This window comes from Hibiscus syriacus, unplaced genomic scaffold, assembly GCF_006381635.1.
Source record: "Hibiscus syriacus cultivar Baekdansim isolate YM2019G1 unplaced genomic scaffold, ASM638163v2 tig00111659_pilon, whole genome shotgun sequence".
Lineage (NCBI taxonomy): Eukaryota > Viridiplantae > Streptophyta > Magnoliopsida > Malvales > Malvaceae > Hibiscus > Hibiscus syriacus.
In genome coordinates, this window is record NW_024063149.1 from 587,706 (window position 1) to 602,881 (window position 15,176).

The 15,176-nt window shown below is 31.7% G+C and overlaps 1 long non-coding RNA gene and 1 pseudogene across 1 annotated transcript; one reads left to right on the forward strand and one right to left on the reverse strand.

The window, feature by feature from the left end:
* The first annotated feature begins 6,400 nt into the window (after nucleotides 1-6,400).
* Nucleotides 6,401-6,906, forward strand: LOC120167036. Its single transcript, XR_005519996.1, has 2 exons — nucleotides 6,401-6,504; nucleotides 6,631-6,906. It is a non-coding gene; the product is annotated as an uncharacterized LOC120167036 (long non-coding RNA).
* A 918-nt stretch (nucleotides 6,907-7,824) lies between these two features.
* Nucleotides 7,825-9,687, reverse strand: LOC120167035 (annotated as a pseudogene).
* Nucleotides 9,688-15,176: the final 5,489 nt, after the last annotated feature.

The window sequence follows — 15,176 nt, forward strand, 5'->3', positions numbered from 1 at the left end:
ATAATATTCATCTATTCTATCAAATTTTATACAAAATCATAACCACAGAGAAAACATATACACAATATATGGCATAATATTCATGTGGTGAATTTTAGGCTTCTCATTATTATCTATCACATTGGTAACCCAAACGGAGAGTTGACAGCTTATGTCATATGAATGAATGCAACTCAAGCGATCTTCAAATAATTTCCACAAATGACACATATTACATAATTGTCACTAAAATCGTATATCGCATAACTGCAGGGGTGGAGCTCTCTTGGGCCCAAAGGGACCCCGGCCCCGTAAAAAAATTATGTTCGATAGAGTTTGATCTAATAGTATTTTAATTCATGTAAAAATAAGTATTCAAATTAAAAAAACACAAGAATTGATTAAATATTTTATCAAGTAGGGGCCGAACAAAAGAATGATAATCAAATGTTCTCGATTTTTTTGGTCTAATAATAATTTAGGTCATTGTAAGTTTAAATATTAGACAAATTAGACATTGTCTTCTGAATTTTAAGTTTAAATACCTAATAATCCATCTTATTTTTCTTAAAAAGTTTAATTTTCCGTACTTGCCAATATCTAATCATGGCTCCGTCCTGCATAATTGTTATGAAGCTCTTAACTAATTCACAATTTCGCATTAGAGATTCATCATTAGACATTAGTCACCTTATTCATCGAAACTTTATTCTCTTACTTCATTCACTAATCAATAAGAAACAAATGGAATCATAAAACAATCAAAGGGTAAACTTTGAGGTATTACTAAACATTGTCATTTCTTATATAATTAGTAACTTGGGTAACTGATAATCATGAGGTAAGTGAGTATATATCTTATTTTGAGAGGAGTAACTGTTTTTCAGTAGTCTATAAAAATATATTGCTCGTTCTATTATAGAAACTGACTTTATAGGAGCGGCTTAGGTATCCGTTTGTTAAGATTATTTAAGAGGGAAAATATACACTCTTTGTGTATATTATGTGACTCGCAATTTATTTTTATGTAGTTAATATGCAGGCCTATAATAAAGAGAAAAAAGAACAAATAGATTAAATGCGAGTATGTGAAAATATCTAATAAAGATAGAGTACTCACTTTAAAGTACGCAAAAACAAAGAAGGACCTTATTGATTTAAAATGCATCTTAAACTTACTTAATACATATTTTAGCCCTTATTCTTATTTTAAAAGTATTTTGGCCACAACGACTCATTGTATGAAAAAAAAGCTTCAATTTTAGAGCGTTTATTATTTGTTGATTAATCATTTAAATCCACGGAGGAACTTTTTTTCCCTTAAAATAAAATGTTGAGGTCAAGATGCTCTAAAAGTAAGAATAATGGCTAAAATATTATTTAATCAAACATTAATGGCATTTTTTGTCATTATACCTTTATTCTTTATCAATGGGATCTTTTACCAACTTCCGAATGTGCATCGTTCTGAAGAACATATGCTGGATGTATCAGCAGTATTTGAAACTTCAAGTTGTTTACTTAACATGAATTAAAGCAAAGATCAATGCACATTGAAACATTCTTTTCCATACACAAACTTATTAAAAGAAAAGGATCACTTTGGGAAAGAAAAACAAAAATTCTGCTTCGAGCAGATACATACTTCGTCTTCCTCAGTTGTGCAGTGGGTTTGGTCCACCGGGGACAAGCCGATCCGAGGTGCCTTCGTTTCCTGCAGGAAACCGGTGACCGAATGGAAAGGAAAACAACTGCCTTCTTCTTAACTTGTGTTGTGTTTCCTGGTCGGTAGCCGACCAGGTGAGTTGCCGACAACTCGAAACAGGGATTGTTGCTACCATGATTGCCAATATCATAAAGAAAATAAAAGGAGTATGAGTTCTCATCCTCTGAAATGACCGTAAATGGAATCTTACGAGAACCGGACATTCTGAGATGGATTCGGGGTTTGAATCCCTATATATAATCGATCCCAGTTTTGGAAATGACACTAATGCCCATATTCTAATCATTTTTAAACCTACCTTAAGCCTGTTTATGGTAATCTAATCTACTTTTAGAAACTACATACCAAATTTATTAATAGGCTAATCTGATTCAGATATAAATGAATTTTATAAGTGAAATTATCAAATAGCTTCATTGGTAAAAGGGAATGTGTACGTGTTGTTAACCGGTGAACAAACTCCTAATGCTCCAAAACAAGTGTCTTTTTGCTCTAAATTATACGTTGTGACCAAAATACTTCAAAAAAAGGAAGGATTTAAGTGAATATTTAGTCAAATGTTTATATTTGTTTACCCTAAAATAAAATATCGGAGACCAAAATACTCTAAAAAATAAAATATGGGCCAAAATGAACATTTAGTCAAACATTAGACTTATTTTCGACAATACATGTTAATAAAATCAGTCACTTATATACTTTGAGCATTCTAATATTAATATAATCTCATAGTAGTATTTATTTTTTCTCTCCCTCCCATAATTTGTGTCATATATTAACTATGTACAAAGTTTTAGGAGATATATTTAACTAAGAAAAATGAAAAAAAATTATCCCTGAAAGGTGATTGATGGATTTGACATATTTGTTTTGATAAGTGTAAAAAATTGGGACATATAAAATTAAAAAAGAAAATATAAGTGTTACTGTTTGTTTTAGGATATTTTGAATGAGACAAATTTAAAAAATCAAACGAGACATATTTAGTAGGACGAAAGAAATATATTTTTAGTTTCTATAAACTCACATACACCTCATAGATGATACTACTCAAATCTGGGTCACCTAGAGAAACATGCCACTACCTTCTACATGGACTAGTCCTTGAATTCATACATTTAAAATATCTTAAATTATGAGTATGAAAATATAATAATTCGAATATGTGGAAAAAGGGTTAAACAACGTTCATATCAACAATCACTTAAATCTAAACAATGGATTAATCAATCATGCCTTGGATTGAATGGGAAAGATTCACAACCAGAACCAAGAATTTGGGTGGAGTTTGATATGAGATTTGACGGTGAGGTGAAGATAAGTTTAAGTCGGCATGTGTGGTAATGAATCCAGCAAGATTTCATAAGTTTCTGTGATAAATTGTTGTAAAATTGCTGGAATGCAAATTAGGGGAAAGTGATTAAACGTATCTACTATCCTTTTCAAAAGTGGCATGAACCCCACAGATTTGACAACATTTGGCTCCTACGACCCAGAGACATTGGTTCAATTTAATAGAAAAATAGAAATTTATGAGTAAAATCAGTGGAAAAAAAAGATTAAGGGCTAAAATGATATTTTTAAAAGGTTTGAGTTTAAAAATGTCATTAGAGTGCTTAATAAGGTTTAAAACATAAATTTCAAGATAATAATCGTATCTAAAATGTAAACTTTAAGATTTAGAAATTGATAAGATAGTTTAAATCTTATAAGATATTTACAAAGAGTTTATTTTATTTTTGAATTACTTTGTAGCCCCAAATCCTTGACATGCTTACGCAAGAAGGAATCATCAGGTATGCCTATCCTGAACCCTAAAAATAGGGACCATTGTGTGGCAAGAGGTTTTGTATGGCAATAGGGACCTGCTGACTATCCTCAATCATAGTATATGGTGGCCAATAAATCACAAATTTCAACATAAAATTTATCTTAATATCACCGTTAAATTTTTAATAATATCTCTCAAAGTCTATAAAATCACTAAAAAAACTTTTATATTTTTTTGAATCTCGATCTATATTGTCTACTATAAGATGGCCTTCACTTCAGGATATGTTCTCGTCTCACTAATAGTAACCTATCTACCGTTCGGATCATCTAATGAAACCCCTAATCTTCGAGAAGCCTAAAACTCAAAATGAGCTTTCTTTTTCGATTAATGGAATAACTTTTTTATGACTTTGTGAAATTGAGTGACCTATTTAAATTTTTACTAATAATTAGGTGACTCATTTATAATCTTGCTAATAACGGAATTACATGTGATGTTTTACCCATAAGAAAATCATTAATCATTTTTAACCGTCCAATAATTTGTTTGTGACAATTAATTAATTGACTCATTTTTAACCGTCTAATAATTAATTGACTTGCGTTGTAAGTCATCTTCTAATAATAGGGTAAAGTATAGAAATGGTCCCTCGATTATAGGGTGTTACTTTGTTGAATCCCATAACCATTAAAAGTTATAAAATGTTCTTCGACTATAGGTGTTGTTTTGTTGAGTCTCTGTTATTAAAAGTTACAAAATGATCCTCGACTATTCATATGTTCTAAACTCGTCCTTTTTCGTTAAAAAATTAATGGTTGTTTGAGCTATACATTAACCTGTTGAATGTGATATGACAAAATTATATTTAATGATATCTACTGACACCATCAATGCTTTCAAACACTGGCTCGACGATATAATGTTTCAAACACTAGCTCAATAGCATAATGTAAACTAATAGTTGATTCATAAAATACAACTCAAACGATTTTGGGATCATATTTTATCATATCAGTCAATAGGTTAACGTCCAACTAGACAATCGCCAATTTTTTAATATAAAATGACGAGTTTAAAATATATGAATATTTAGGTGATCATTTTGTTTCTTTGAATAGTTCGAAAACTCAACAAAGCAATGTCCTACAGTTTAGAGAATATTTTATAATTTTTAATAGTTGAAAGACTCATCACAACAAATTGCTATAGTCAGAGTACCATTTGTGTACTTTACCCTTAATAATATTAAGAAATTTATTTCCTTTTGCCATCTTCTTTGTCTCTGAATTTTTGTCCCAGAAACGATATTCCCTCCGAGGAAAAAAACAGTTCCGACGGTTCGATAGATTACGATTTAAAAGCATAGAAAAGGGAGAGATGGTAATCTCACAGGTAGTAAATACGTACCGATTGTCGAGCTATACCTTCGGTACCAAAGAGCCGAAGATGGAGAAGGACACGTCCGTCACGGATCGCCTTGCTCGCATGAAAGTCAAGTAATTTTATCAATTGCTTTATTTCATTCCTTGAGAAAACCCCTAGATAAACCCCACCTGAGAATGTCGGCTTAAAGTTGGGTTTATCCTTCTTTTTTTGTACTGTTAGGGCTGCTTTGTGCTATTCTGTTTCTGAGACATGAAAATTTGAAATTAAGAAAATTAAGTAATTTCTAGTTGCATATTTTGGAATGCTCGAATTAGTTCAGTTGGTGATCTAAGGTTCGAAACCCAAGGTTCACCTTTCTTAAATCATATTGGGAACCAAGAGGAAAGTCTAGGCCACAAGCAAAATGCTGGTAAAAACAACACACCATTTGAACTGAGATTTAATTTTGTTTCTTTGGATTTTACTCGAAGTAAAATGGTCGATTTTATTTAAAAAAAAATTAAAACACTGGTTTTTTCCTTTTTTTTTTTGGTGTGGGGGGAGGGGGGAGTTTGAGCTGCTGAAAGTTTTGTTTTCGAAACCCTAAGCTAAGGCAAGAAAGAGATTTGCTTTAAACTTTAAGATTAGCATATTGAAACCGTACTTTAGATGAGCTCAAGTTTGTTATTGCTTCTTTTGATTGTGAATTTCAATTATATGAAAGAGGGTATGAGGACAAGTGTTGATGCGATTTTTCTGGTAAGTAACCATGCTTCTGCTTTGCCATTAGGTCTTAATGACTAAGAGGGAACCTTGCAAGTCTTATTCTTTATTCTCTTTATTGAAATATATATGATGATAGTTTTCACTCCTAGTTTTCTCTGACAGAGTAGTTAGTTAGCTTGTATATGTGTTTACATATGACACGATAATCAGCCTAGCAGATATTTTCAACTATGTGTTACCTGTATAAAGAGGTAATCATGTATCAAGGAACGGGGAATTATATCCTAATAACACACAAGAGCCTCCTTTTTTTTTTGGAATTTATATGTTTGTTTCATTATGATTGACTATGGTAAATATATAAAGGCTTTGCCATTAGATCTTAATACCAAGAGGGAACCTTGTAAGGTTTATGCTTTATTCTCTTTATTGAAAATGTATGGTGATAGTTTTCACCCCTAGTTTTGTATGACAGAGTAGTTAGCTTGAATATGTGTTTACATATGACACGGTATTCAGCCCAGCAGCTATTTTCAACTATGTCTTACCTGTATAAAGAGGTAATCACATATCAAGGAACGGGGAATTACATTTACATCCTAGTAATGCTCGAGAGCCTCCTTTTTTTTTGGAATTTTATATGTTTGTTTCGATATGATCGACTATGATAAATATATAAAGGCTTTGGCATTATGAGTTTGCTGCATTGTTCTTTTGCTGCTTTCTCCTTTGTTTATAACTTGTCAATTATTGTTTTCGATGTGTGGTTTGCAATAATATGACTTCTAAGATGACCGTTTTAACACTTGTCCTTCAATTACCTACACTACCTTCGTATGCAGGTCCATGAACATAATCATCCTCACATTCTTCTTTTGCAAGTTTGGAACACATTCTGCAAACTTCCTGGTGGACGCCTGAAGCCTAGAGAATGGTATCATCATAATTTTGACTATTTTCGTTCTATCTTGTCTATCTTTCTCCTTACATCTTTTCTGCTGTGCTATTTTGAAGATTCTATGTCCTTTTTAATAATTTTGCTCTTATGTTTTGGCTTCAGAGATTGAGGGTTTGAAAAAGGAAGCTGACTAGCAAGCTTGGAGCTAATTCACCTGCTCTTGTACCAGACTGGCAGGCACCGATTTTTCAATATCTTTCTAAGATGAGTAGACAAGTCATCCTTTCCTGTGATCTATTTTTTTTTTTACATTTTCTTTTAATGCATAATTCAGTTCCTTGTTATCTTGTTGTAGATTGGTGAGTGCGTGGCCATCTAGTGGAGGCCCAACTTTGAGACCATAATGTATCCATATTGTCCTCCCCACATAACAAAACCTAAGGTAGTGTAGGGTGTACATGCGGCTATTTAAGAGCTCTGCTATCCTTTCTCAACCTCTACTATCGATATTATCGCAAGAGTGCAAGAAGCTTCTACTTGTCCATTTGTCCGAGAAAGAGTACTTTGCAGTACCAAAAATATTTGAAACTTCTTGCAGTACCGTTGTTTTAGCTGTATGATAATGTTCAGGTAGGCGGTAACCTACCCTTAATCCATTCTTCAACCAATTTATGTATGGTAGAGGTGAAATTTGAAATGAGTTTAATCTGTGGAAAGTTTCCCATGGTCACTTAGCTGTATTGCTCTTCTGGTCCTTCCTTTTAACAAACAGAAGCGTAAATGCTGAACAGAGATATCGAACTGTGATATCGACCATTCCGCAGCAGCTTTCTAGATTCCAGTTCAACATAATTACCACAGGTCTTTGGTGTGGACGTCGAGAGTCAACCGAATGCTTACCTCCTGACAGTTGCATCCTGAGAAAACTGCTAAGCCTGGTGGTATTGAATGAGAGGTTTTTGTGTTACTTGGCTTCCTAAGTAGATGAACATGTTTACTACATGTCTTTGGCGCCGCTAATATAAGAGCAATGATGGTTGGGTCAAGCTAACAAAAAAAATATATTGTCATTGACAGATCAAGTTCTTGGCCTTTTGAATTGTAAGCAAGTTCTTAGCCTAATAAATAAGTAAAGCAACATAGTGAGGATTATCTACAAATACAGATGTTGGATTTTATGTTAAGGGTGTGAATTTAGTAAATTATATTAAAAATTTAAGGGATGCAAAATTGAAAAATTAAAGGATTATAAACTGTGTATGTTAAATTAAATATATATATATATATATATTGATTAATAATTTAGATAGGTTTTGCAAAGTCCCATTATAGGAGTGACTCTCTTAACCTAATTTGTTTCATCCACTAGTATATTAGATATATAATGTTGTAAGATTGACCACTTCATTCTACATCTTAAGGGCTCAACATCATTATATCTTCACTTTGTTTCTCACAAATTCAACAAGTAAATCTTCACTAAACAGTACCCTATACAGACGCAAATAAATACAGATCACACGCTGCACAATGAGCAATGCCTAAATGATTCACAATAAAAAGCAATCTTCACAAGGAAACGAAGTGCTCAAAAGCAACCAACAATGGTCTTGGAAGTAGTTCCGGTGGCTCGGTACTTTGCTGCCAATTCTTCGGCCTTGAGAACATCTTCCCCACGCTTGGCTTCAACCAGTGCCTTCTTCTCTTCTGCTTACTTGTGGATTAAAGCTATCTTGTTCTTCATCTTCTCCACACACTCCGCCTTCTGCCCTCTAGCTTTTCCTGCATATTCACCACTAAATATCTCAACTCTCTCTTTTAAAACCAAACCGAACTGAACTGAAGTGATAACACCTCAATCTTTTTCAACTCGGCTTCTAAAGCTGCTTTCTTGCTATTCTCCCATGCAGCTATAGATGAAAGTTTCTTTTGAGCTCTGCTCAACCATGTCAATAAGCTTGAGTCAAAACCAGTATTAAATCTAGGATAAACTGCCAGTTTAGTACCTAAATTATTACTTTTATTGCATTTTGGTACCCAAACTTTAATTTTTTTTCAAAACCATATCTAACGTGTAATTTAGGTTTCATTTTGCTACCCGTCATTAAAAACTTAACGGTGATGTTGATGTGTTTCCATAAGGTAATGCGACGTCACCATTTAAAAAAAATTCCACATCAATAGTTTTGTTATTTTTTTAATGACGGGTACCAAATTGAAAACTTAAACTAAATGTTAAGTATAATTTTGAAAATATAAAATTTGGGTACCAAAATAAAATAAAAAGTAATAATTTAGGTACTAAACATGTAGTTTACCCATAAATCTATATCTTTTATTTCACGTATGTCAAAATTAGTTTCCCATGTTTACTAGAATGGTCACTCTAACCCTTATTTTTTTTAAACATTTTAGTCCTCATTGTTTCAATTTTTGGTGAAAATGACCCACGTTGGATGTAAATCGTTAATTGATAAACAATCAACGCATGTTACTGTTGTAACATTTATATATATGTTTAATTGTTGACATGTCATATATCACGTCATCATCTTAAGTGATTGTACATATCACATCATCGTCTTAAGTGATGTGGTACATACCACATCAACATCTTAAGAGACATGACATATACTACATCTTTATATTAGGTGAAGTTGCATTTCCAAATCATCAAGTGTTGTGGCATGTGACATGTTAACAATTTAATACGTATAAAAATATCATATCAATAACATGTTTTGAATATTGGTCATACGACGGTTTTTATCTAATAGAGATGATTTTAACCGAAACATTTTAGATTAAAGTGATTGAAAAATAGTAAGAATAGAATGTCAAAATGCTAACTCAGACAAATGTTCATACTTGTTCTCAGCTTTGCTTTTCTCGCTCTCTTCCCAAGCTTTAACTAGTGAGACTCGCTTCTCAGTCGTAACTCTAGCGAGCACAGCATCTCGACCAACAGACCCCTCCGAGCTTTCCTTCTCTGCCTCTGCCTCTGCCATATACAACCAAAGCTAAATCAATAATCTCAAGATTATTAAAAACAAGGAAGAAATGGAAAGGGATCGATATACTTTGGACGGAGACAGCCTTTTCTTCGGTAGGAGGCGGTGGTGGAATAGCGGTTTTTTATTCGACGACGTCGGTAGCAGGCGGCGGGGAATCGGATGGGGTTTTGGGTTCAAGCTTCTCGGAATCTTCAACCTCTGCCATGCGAGTTTAAGTTTAACTGGAGGAGAAGGGAGAAGAGGTGGTTTAGATATTATAGTTGGGGCTGGGGACACACAGTGTAACTGTAGCTCATTTCATTGTCTCAGCTGAGTTGTGTGGTAGGTGCTATTGACCTATCATGCGTCGGCTAGAAAACAACTCATAACTCCAACCTTCTTTCATTTTTTAGGGAAAGTATACAATTATTCCTCAATTATAGGGTATTGTTTTGTTGAGTCATCCAATTATTAAAAGTTTTAAATGGTTACTCAACTATTTGTATGTTTTAAACGTGTCATTTTCTTTTAAAAAATTAAAGACCGTTTGAGCTGGACATTATCATGTTAACTCGGATATGATAAAATCATATTTTAACGATGTCTACTGGCACTGTCGTTGCTTTCGAGCACTGGCTCGTTGACATAATGTTTTAAGCACTGGCTCGATAATATAATGTAAATAGAGACTCGGTCTACAAAATACATCTTGAACAATTTTGGGATCAAATTTTATCATATCCTAGTGAGCAAGTTAACGTCCATCTTATATTATCACCATTTTTTAATGGAAAAAGACAAGTTTGGAATATATGAACAGTCGAATAACCATTTTGTAACTTTTTATAGTTGAGGGACACAACAAAGCAACGCCTTATAGTCGGGAATTATTTTCAATAGACTCAACAAAGCAGTATCCTATAGTCGGGAGATCATTTGTGTACCTTGCCCTTTTTTATTAATTTAAACATATTATATATATATATAATATTTGAATTGTTTTTATAAAATTTAAGTTTTATTAAATTAATAATCATATCATCATCAAAAGTTAATATCATTAGTAAAAGTATCAAAACAATGAAAGAAAATAAAATTTGGGTACCAAATTGGGAGTAAAAATTCTTTAGGTAGCAAGTTGATAGGAGATGTCTAACTTAGGTATCAAATATATATTTAAGACTTCTTTAATTATGAATGTAAATTCCAATTATAACACAAAACAAAGGCTTATACATACAAATTGCTCCCTCTAGTTATACCCAAACATTAAGTGGATCTCTTATTTGAATATAGATCAAATGAACCTTTATTTGAAAAATCAAAGATCAAATGAGTTTTTATTTAAAAATTTCAATCTTATTTAATTTTTAATTTAAACTAAAGACTCGTTTGATTTTTTAATACCGTTAGAAAGATCAATTTATTATATAAGCCTAAAACAAATATATGTAAATTAGCATATCAATAATAAAATGTAAATGTGTTGTCTCTTTTGGTTGGATTGGATTGGATTGGAAGGTGAAGACTTCAGACCCCAAAATAAATATCAACTGGTGGTTCTTTTAGATGATGGATACGTGGGAGTGCACTTAAGTGTTCAGTTTGTCATCAATGAAATTCTCCAAGAATCCTGTCACTAGGAATGGCAAACGGGTATAGTTTCGTGGATTCCGCACCGCATTCGCTCCAATTGGAGCGGGGATGGGTATAATTTTAGCGGGTAGTGGGCGGGTGTGGATTTATAAAGTGGTACTCGTCGTGGGTGGTGGGCGGGTAATGGGTTTGAGACATTACCCGCCCCTCATCTACCCGCCCCGTATCCACCTGCCTCACATCCGCCCACCCAGATAAATATCTATTAAATTTTGGACCATTATGAATTTAGGTGTAATTTTATAGACTAATTTATAAATTTTAATATTGTATAATATAAAACATATAATTTATCCAAATATTAAGGATATTTAGTCTTTAATCTGGTCTTTAATTAGGGAAATATTCGACTATTTGATTAAACCCATAATTCCACTAACCACGTCACTTTCCATGTTTTTTAGCCCATGTTGCCCATCCAAACACAAATTAGTCGTACTATAAGCATTAACATCAAAAGCAGCAATTTTCATGTTCTTTAACCTCTCAAAACCCATATTAGGCGCACTATGAGCATTAACATTAAAAGCAACACAACAATCCAGCTCTGCGACTACATGCTCCCTGCAATATGTCTCCATAACATTCGTAGAGCTACTCCTCTGACAAATTGAAGCATGCGCTGCTACCCCATCACGAACTGTCTGGGAACCAACTCTAACATCCCATTAGTTTGCTGTCAGGCGGGTCTATATAGGTATGTCGCTAGTAGGTAGTGGGTGTGGGGATTGATTTGAAAATGTACCCGCGTGGACGGGTATGGATTTGAAAATTTGTACCCACCATGGGTGGTGGGCGGGTGGTGGATTGAAAAATATTAGATGGGTATGAGGATGGAGGAGGGGGTATCCGCACTCGACCCGCCCGTTTGCCATCCTTACCTGTCACTATTGAAATGAATTTGAAGCACAGGGGCCGTTGATTCAAAAGATCTAATTCTGTAGGATAAGGCTTATGTTTATGCCCTCAGATTCTCCTAATTGATTCGTTGTGAAGAAGGAATGGAATCTTCGTGGGGCAACGAGGGAACCAATATAATGGATCTTGGAATCGATGGAGGGAATAAAAATCTTGTCTCTTTTTTGTGTCTTTTTATATGTAGAAGCATAGTACAAAAACATGGTAACTACCATAGCCGTCTTCAACATTTTTGAAACCCTGAACGAAAATAAAAAAAATAGGCCCTGATTGTAAGGAAAATATATTTCATTACTTTAAACAAGTAATTTAATAACGTAGAAAATTATTAATTTTCAAACATTGATTTCATTTTTTTTTGTTAAGAAAACATATTAAATACGACTAAGAGAATAAAAACTTGAATGTGTGTATAAATTATGATATGGAGTTTTATTCTGAATAATAAATTAAAAAAATAAAGAATAACATATTATGTTATCGTTAAATTAAGATTGGATAAGACTAAGAATTAAATAATATTTGGTAAATTCAAAAATAAGATTTGTAAAAAAAAAAAAGAAGAGACAATATGATTATGTTTAATTCAAAATTAAATGAATTGACGAGAGAGATAGAATAAGGATGAGAAATTGAGAATTTTATGAAATTGTAAAAAATAGATGCCTTAATTGTAAAGGTAGAAATCAATATTGAAAAAAATAGATGCCTCAATTATAATGGTATAATTGAGATCGAAAAACCTTAAGGGCCTCAATTATTTTTTTTCGGGGGAATTTAGAGGGCTCAATTAGAAAGTAAGATTAATAAAAATAAGGGCATTAAAAAAACTAATTAAAAGTTAGAAAAAATATTGACGGTCATCATATTATTAGTGGGACACAGAAAAGATGTATAACTTTTTTATTCAAATCGAGAAATGTTGGAATGCAGTTGTATCTCTGAAATTTAAATTTTTATATAATTTAAGTAATTTTTTATATTTTTATTGATAATTTAATTTTGCTTCCCATGAAATTTTATAAATTCGTACCCTTAAATTTATAATATAAATTTATAAGTCCATACCCCTAACATAAAACTACCTTAAATTTACAATATAAATTTATAAGTTCATACCCCTAATATAAAACTACTTAAATTTACAATATAAATTTATAAGTTCATACCCCTAATATAAAACTACATATATGTTTCTTTTTAGAATCTATTATAAAATTTGATTATATAAAAAATCCATTTATAATGTAATATAAATATTTTTTAGAAAATAGTATAATAAATAAATAAAAACATGAATAATATAAGAAATTATTTAATTTGTGATTTGTTTAAATATTCAAAGTTTGTTAAAATGGGTCATTAAATAGAAATATCTTTTTTAAAGTAAAAAAGTAGATAGAAATAGTATGTGAAAGGTAAATATCAACTTAACGATTATTTAATGATTTAAGTAATTATAAAATATACCATAAATTTATTTGTAATGCATAAAATTATTTATATTAGTTGATCATCTAAATAAATTCGTAAAATAATTGATGACATGATTATTAAGTTCGAAGTGGGAATAAATTATCCTATATATCAAAATACATCGTCTCCTAAATAGAAATATAGATATGCTAAAAATAATATAATAAAACTTATGGGGACAAAATAAATGAAAAAAGTAATTCCAAGTTTAACTAAAGTTATAATATGTATATATATATACTACTATAAATTTTGTGAGGATAATAACCTTACCAATTTACACAAGGCTCTTAGTCGTGGGATCGAGTTCAACGGTGGACATTTTATAAATTCAGAGGTCTCCTACGGAAGCTGCTCTCAACTTGGCGTTGGGGGCAGTCTATTATCCTACCTCTCCCTTACCTCGTTACATATGGAAATAAGGGTAAGCTAATTTTTTTGAACGATTTTAGTGGTAAAATAATTGTTATTATTCCTTGAGGTTTGAGTTCGAACACCATAAATACTAGGAGTATGTGTGTTCAAAGTCATAATTAAAAATTATCTTTAAATAAATATTGCCTTGTACTTACCCGTATTAATAAAAAAAATAGCATTATCAATGTTGGTATAGGCGGTGTGTACACGATGGAGCCCTAGTCATGTATCAAAGTTGATTAAGAAATTGAAGGTTAAAAAGGGAAATGACATCTTTAATGGCTTTGAAATAATTTCATTAACTGAACTGAATGATACGACAATGAAGAGAAAATTATACCCTTATGGGGTGTTTGGTTTAAGAATTGTGAGATTCTCATGAGATGAGAATCCCACATTCTCATGTTTGGTTGGTCAGGAATCTCATTCCCGGTAATGTTTTATTACCAATAGTAGATTTTTTGGGGTATATTATTGAGAATGTCATTAGCTTCCTTCCTATTGTAACATTATCGGTGTTTTGGACTAAAATTCCCTTAAATTTTTATTTTTTTTCAAAAATATCATTCTTCTGTCATTGAATAATAAAAATTCTACGAAGGTTAAATTACAAATTTATCCTTAAATTATTTTAGATTTACAAAAAAAATCTATAATTAAAATTTTATATTAAGTTCAGGGGTTAATTTTTTTTTACCTTTTCATTAAACCTTTTTTCATATTTTTAATTTTGTAAAAAAAATTATATAAATATTATGAATTTAATTTTTTAAAGAAAATATATAAAATTTTACAATTTGTAATATTATACAAATATATAATAAGGACAATTTGGTCAAATATACATTCCAATAATCTTTTATTCCTTTAACCAAACACGGTAATCTTACATTCCTGCTAAACCAACCAAACACAAAATATAATATTCTCAGTAATCCTATTCCCTGGTAATCTTTTATTCCCACTGGTAATCTTATATTCCGTAAACCAAACGCACCCTTAGTTGTGAAGTTCAATCTAGTAAAACTTTCCTTGAGAACTTTAGCCATATAAAGGATTGTTAAAAGGGTGAATAGAATAATTGTCCATTAAAATTTTAAATTATTATATATTTTAAATTTATTTATAATTTCTATCAGTAATATATTTCTATCCTCTTAAAATTTTATAAATTCATACCTTGATCCCATTACATGGTGCACAAAAGATTGGGTTATTAAGTTAGTGGATCCACAATTACAGCTATAA